Below are 7276 nucleotides of genomic sequence, written 5' to 3' on the forward strand. Positions count from 1 at the left end.
CACTTTGGAAAGCAGTATGGAGGTTCCTCAAAAGACTCCACCTAGAGCTCCCCTATGATCTAGCACTCCTACTTTTGGGCATTTACCCAAATGTTCACAAACAAGACCACACTAAAGCTACCAGCACAACTATGTTTATTGCAGCCTTATTGGTAAATAAGCTAAGATATGGAACCAACCCAGATGCCCCTCAGTAGATGAATGGATCAAGAAAATGTGGTATATATACACAATGGAATTCTATGCCTCCATCAGAAAGAATGGCATTGCCCCATTTGTTAGGAAATGGAAAGACTTGGAAAAAATTATATTAAGTGAAGTAGCCAGGCCCAAAGAAACATAGGTCCCATGGTTTCTCTTATTTGCAATAACTAGTATATGTCTGAGTCTGGCAGAAAAGGTCAGATAAGTTGATGTTAGGGAAATGAACCCCTAAGATATGTATTCAAATGTTTTTTTTTTCATGCGATTGTTTCTCACACATTTGTAAGATTATTTCTTTGTTTCTTTGTATGTCCCTCCCGCCATAGTATAACCCCTGCTTTCACTGTATTTGATGTTGTAATAATTTGTGGAGGGGAAGGGAAAAAAGAAATTGTTAAAATAGGGATACAGTTGGACCCATTGCAATAATGAGATGTACAAGTCGTTATATCGAAAATGAACTTTACAACTGTGGTGTGGGATGTGGGTTGGGGGGTCAGAGGGGAGGGTGGGATGGGAAGGGGAAACAAAGGAGGAGGCCACAATGCTTGATAAGAATTGTACTCATTATCTTGCCCATGTAATTGTAACCCCTCTGTACAGTATTTTCACAATAAAAAATAAAAAAAGAAATATATGTAGTAAAAATTAAAATAAGCTAATGAAAATTAAAATAACTTGATAAATGTTTAAAATAAAGAAATAATTCTACCATGTATTCTTGAGTTACTAAAGAGAAAGAGACATAGAGGCAAAGCAGATAATGAAAGTAGTAATTCAATAAAATTTCCTGAAATAAAAATGACTTAAAACTATACATTAAAAACATATATTATAAAGCTGGAAGATTAGATCAGAAGACCATACCAGGTTATATTCCTATAAAAGTATTGGATTTTATGTAAGCAAATTTCCTTGAGCACCTAGGCAAATAACTCAAATGATCAATAAAAGAATAGAAAAATTATTATGAGAATTTATAATAGCAATGCTTGTTTCATAATATGTACATAATAATGTACAACATATTCAACGACAGAAAAATTGAGCTAAAAAGTCTTATGCAGAAAATTGACACTCACCTATTAAAAGCACAGATTGCTATTAAAACAAACAATACCAAAAAATTCACTGGTTACATTTAGAAGTTACTGGTTATTTATCTGGAAAACTTTAATTAAAAAGAAAAATTCAGCTCTTCCTTTCTTTCCCACTGACTAATAGAACAGTAGATGAGAGAATCATCTAATATGCTTGATAAGAAATGTACTCATGGGGGCTGGGAAGGTGGCTCAGTGGTAGAGTGCTTGCCTTGCATGCATGAGGCCCTGGGTTCAATTCCTTAGCACCACATAAGCAGAAAAAGCCAGAAGTGGCGCTGTGGCTTAAGTGGTAGAGTGCTAGCCTTGAGCTGAAGAGCTGAGGGACAGCGCCCAGGCCCAGAGTTCAGGCCCATGACTGACAAAAAAAATAAAAAAAGAAATGTACTCATTACCTTGCTCATATAATTGTAACCCCTCTGTAAGGTATTTTCACAATAAAAAACATTAATAAAAATAAATAAAAGCTTTCAATTAATTAAATGAAATAGAAATAAATAATATGAATATAAACACCCCTCAACTAAAAAAATAGCTTCCATCAGTAAAGCTGTAATGTGTGTGATATCTTGGAAATGGAGGCAAGCAGCCATGGTGTGTCTCCAAATAAATGCTCACAGTCCCAATTCTAGTCTTCCAGAGGAACAAAAAGCATGTTTGAGAGCATCTATTTGCAGGTCAGTGGAAAGTGCTGACTTGCAGGGAGGCCTTGTAAGCAACAATAGCCAGATATTGGAAACTGTCATATGAATGCCTGGACTATGCAACAGATACAGTGTAAGTGAAAGAAAGGAAAAGCATGGTGGTAGTTATAGATTAAAAGATATTAGGTAGGCATTAGATAAAACGTAAGCAAGGATAAACATGGAAGTCTGTTTACAAAATACAAAATGACAAGTAACAGCTAAATATTAAGAAGGGTTTTCTGTAAGAGGTAGGAGAACAGTTAATTTTTGGAAGAGGGAGGAATCTGAGACAGAGAAAAACACTGAGAAGACGCTTAGATAGATGGCCCAGGTTCTTCTCTATTTCCTGTTCTTGATTTATTAACCTATATGTTTATTTTAGGCTTTGGGAGGAGGGGGAGTATCAGTTCTGCTTTACAATAAAATTTATGTTCTCTGAGAATCTGGAATGAGATTGCTTTAAAGGGGAGCAAGAATAAAAATGGAATCAGATTAAGTAGCTACTTTAATAATTCCAGTACAATGTTGAAGAGATGCTTACTGAGATTTCTTGTTCTTCAATGAGAGAGAGAAATAGAGAGAGAGACAGAGAGACAGAGAAACAGAAAGAGAGACAGAGACAGAGACAGAGACAGAGAGGACATCCTGAGCTTTATTATTCTTGCTGGCTGAAAAACACTCAGGCCCTTAATAAGTTTCTATGGACTAATTGCTATGAAGAGTGTTGCATATACAATGACTGTTTTTTATTAATGAATAAACACAATGTGACAAAGATCTTTAATAAATACAGTTTCTTCTCTGGGCACTAGAGAAGAACTTCTCACTATAACTTCTAAGAAGTCATAATTATAATCATATAATTAAAAACTATTAGTTGACTAACATGTACATATTTGTTTACATTGAGATAACTCATTTAAATTTTAGGGGACAGGATTCAACAAGGTGTTGCCTATATATTGTCATTCCATAATGATATCACCATAATCCAAGCCAAAAAATTTTCACCCCTAGGGAAGTTTTCTCTTACTGGTAGGTCCCTGGCTATGGCCCCTCAATGACCTTTTGCAAGAATGTGCTGCACAATTACTTGATAGTTTGAACCCTAAAACCACATGCAATACAATAATTTGTTACAAACCAGTATCTAAAAGTAAATCACCCTTGTAATTCACACATCAAATCCACAAATTTCTCTATGGAAATGGAAATGTGATTTCAGGAGAAATCAGAAAGGACAGACTATGTTAGGTATTAGGGTAGGACAGTGGGAGGACTGGAAATGAATTGTCCATGTAGGAGAGGGATTACCTTGAGTCTGATACCTGGTAGAATATTTCCTATTTACCAAGTTGGAAAGGTCACTTGGCACTAAACACTCCTAATTACATATGGATGTGAGGCAAGAGAGGTAACCAAGTGTTGAAAACTTGAAGCTCCTATTTTATGGCTCTGTGCTCCTCTACTACATAAAAGTTGCTCAATAAATATGAGCTCTTTCCTTGGTCAAGGATGATTTCAGTTGATGAACTTCTGGAACTTCTGAACCAAGCTGACGTTTTTTTTCTCCCAAGTTGGCTGAACCCCGATGTATACCATCTTCTGGAGTGCTTTTGGTCTTGAATGGATCACTGTCATCATCAGAGCTAACACTTCACAGTAACTCCACGTGTGACTGTTACATTGATTCCACGACCTTCACAACAGTCCTTGTTTTTGGTTTTGTTTGGTTTTCCCAGCATAATCAGGTGCTGTCCATGGCTGGCTAGGGAGAAGACACTGATGCCTAGTCCCTTGGGAGCTCTCATTAAATGTGCACCAAATTAAAGTCAAATGCATGGGAAAACAATTAGCCCTCTCTTTTGTCCCTCTGTTCAGATCCATCAGGGAGAGCAAGCTAGTTGTCTTGTAAAACAAATCTCCATCACTTGATGGCTAGATAAAAGAATGGAGCTGAATAAGCTCCAGAGTCTTATTCTGAAGTCCAGTTGTGGCCTTTCCCTCTTCACAGTGATTCAACCCTCTTGACACTTCCCCTTAAATCCTCCCATCCTTCCCTTCATCTTCCAAGGAAATACGTTTTACCACAGGATTCTCTGTCACTACTTTGTTTTTGAAAGCTAACAAAATGTTTTCCAGCAAATTACTAAGTACTAGGGTTTGGCATTTTTTCCCACAGGACATAACATAGAACAACAGACAGCATCTCACTCTGACTGTTTCCTGAAATTACATATGCCTGAGAATCCTACTAAAGCACAAATAATATCTGTGTATTCCTGACATAAACAATACAGCTAATCACCCTTGTATGTTATGATTTTTATGTTATTTTCTCTAGAATTCTTTCTTGCAAATGATCTTTAACTTTATGTTCATTTTCATAACCAAGCCTCTGTCGTTTGCACTTCTTTGGACAGAGAAACTTAACAGAGTGCTTCATTCCCAAAGCCCTTTTGGTCAATATCTCCTCATAATACTCCAGGCCCTAATATTCTCCAGTCCTGTGGTATGATTTTAGGCCCTTAGCCTCAGAAGAAAATGGTTAAAAAATCCATAGTTTAATCAAAATCTGCAAACAAACCTGAACTCTATTTTAAAATGAGACCCTAGGTTTCAGGCATGCAAGAAAGTACCCACTCCAAATGTCTCAAATTGAGTAAATTAATTAACCTTAGAGACTAGTCTAAATAACTGGTCCAATATATTTCTTGGAAGCTTTCCTAGGCACGTGTGACTCACTGTAAGATAACTAATGGAACTCAGTTACCATTAGTGTAGGGTTTGCTTGTGTTTCCCAAATTGTTGGAGTGCCATATATAAGCCAACATGCCCAGTTTTTTATTGCTTGTAATGAGGTTTCACAATTTTTTAACTAAGCTGGTCTCAACTGTGTTCCTTTGATCCCAGCCATCTACATTGCTAGAAATACAAATGAGAGCCATCATACTTGGTATTTAGTGATATATAACGCAAGGCAAGCAAATAGCACAAACGTTCTCATTCTGTATTTTGTCACCATTATGTATTGCCATTTGTTCCTATGTCTTTTTCCATTGAAAGTTAACTTGTATAGACGGAATCCTTTACAATTCTTCATTTACGTAAATCAATTATAATAGATTCTAGCCCACAAAACTTCCAGGTCTACATAAGTGGCATTTGGAAATGTAGTTTCCCACTTTCCAAGTTTTTCTGGTCAGAGGATGTGATTTGCCATGCTTGTGTTAGCCCACACCCTGATGTTACACTGATGACAGTCACGATGAAAACACAACCGTGTCTAAAACCATACAGCCATAGTAAGAAAGCACTGTGGTTTGTGACATCCATTCAAATAGCAGAATTTCTGTTGTGCCACTCTAAAGCTCGAAAGGACTCAAAATAATACTAAACGAGTCAGTGGCAATTACAATACAATCACCCCCATGGTGTAACCATGTCTCACGGAGTCTATAAAAACATCCACAGTTATTACACCATTTGCTCAGCCACCCTTTGGCACTTCTTTGCTATTTGAAGAGAACACTTTACTGCCCTGTAGAACTCTCTGACAGTCTCATGAGACTAAGAACGCAAGTGTTGCAGAAAATACCCAATCATTCTTTTCTGCTCATCAGAATTTTCATTGCATCTCTTACCTCTCTCTGGTAGCAAGAGGCCAGGATTGCATCAGCTCTCAGCTCTGAGCTTCATGACCTGGGCTGGTCCTCATGATAAGGATATAGTAGTTGTTGCCAATAGGAACAAGGCATCAGCATCTCTTCAGTCCTTGGGATGTGTTTTCTGTATCCACCTCAGAAAGAAAAAAAAAAGCTTTGATCCTAATTCATGAAGGGATATAAGGCTGGTTAAAACTGTTTAAGAGAGATAAAGTCTTTGGGACTTAAAAAAGGAGAAACCAAGCGTCAAACCCATCATCAGAACAATCTGTAAACATAAAAAAACATTGAAGGGAAGAATTAAGAGAATGTATTTCTTTAGATTTCTATCAAAAAGATGTGAGGAAACTTCTAGAGTAGAAGTGCAAAATGAGATCATCAGGAAAGATATGCCTAAGATCAGTTACAGCAAGAAAAGAAATAGTACAAGCAGAATGAAATAACTCACTGGAAGCAAAATATGAGTGGGAGAAAATTCCTGCCACTTCCTTCCAATGGCTATTACTTCTGTTTCTCAGTTCCTTTACATATCCCAGCATCCCTGTCTCTTCCATAGTCTTTCTGTCTGACTGAACTACAATGGTTCTGTTACATGTTCTATTTAAGTGCTCATCTTCCAGCCTGGATATGAAACCCCAGGTTCTTTATTTTTATTTTTTATTATTGTGAAAATACCATACAGAGGGGTTACAATTACATGGGCAAGATAACGAGTACATTTCTTATCAAGCATTGTTGCCTCCTCTTTTGTTTCCTCTTCCCAGCCCTTCCCATCCTCCCCCCGGCCCCCATTCCCCATCCTCCCCCCAACCAAAGTTGTAAAGTTCATTTTTCAACAAAACGACTTGTACATCTCATTGTTGCAATGGGTCCACCTGTATCCCTATTTAAGCGATTTGTTTTTTCTCTTCCCCTCCACAAATTATAACAACATCAAAAACAGTGAAAGCAGGGGTTATACTGTGGGGGAGGGACATACAAAGCAACAAAGAAATAATCTTATAAATATGTTAGAAACAATTGCATGAAAGAACAAAACATTTAAATACATATCTTAGGGTTCATTTCCCTAACATCAATTATCGGACCTTTTGTGCGTGACTCAGACATACACTGGTTATTGCAAATAAGGGAAACCATGTGTTTCTTTGGCCTGGCTTACTTCACTTAATATAATTTTTTCAAATTCTTTCCATTGCCTAACAAATGTGGCAATGTCATTCTTTCTGATGGAGACATAGAATTCCATTGTGTGGATATACCACATTTTCTTGATCCATTCATCTACTGAGGGGCATTTGGGTTGGTTCCATATCCAGGTAATTACAACTGATTCCTCCATAGTGTACACTGTTAAATCAGGAACATTGGCCATTTTTATTAATAATGTTATGAATATAACCAGATATTTAGTTAGCATCCTCCAGTTGTTGTGTTGTCATGATGGGGAGAATACCGTTAACAAATATCTCTGCTTCTGGTAGGGAAGTACTCTAATATTTTTATATTGCTATTCAACAAAGTTTATAAGTTTATTTGTACCACCTATTCTATATCGGCTCCATTATCTATCATCAATTATCAGTGCAATACGCTATATTGCCCTGGACTCTGATACAGT

This window comes from Dipodomys spectabilis, unplaced genomic scaffold (assembly GCF_019054845.1).
Source record: "Dipodomys spectabilis isolate Male_0828 unplaced genomic scaffold, ASM1905484v1 ptg000046l, whole genome shotgun sequence".
Taxonomy (NCBI): domain Eukaryota; kingdom Metazoa; phylum Chordata; class Mammalia; order Rodentia; family Heteromyidae; genus Dipodomys; species Dipodomys spectabilis.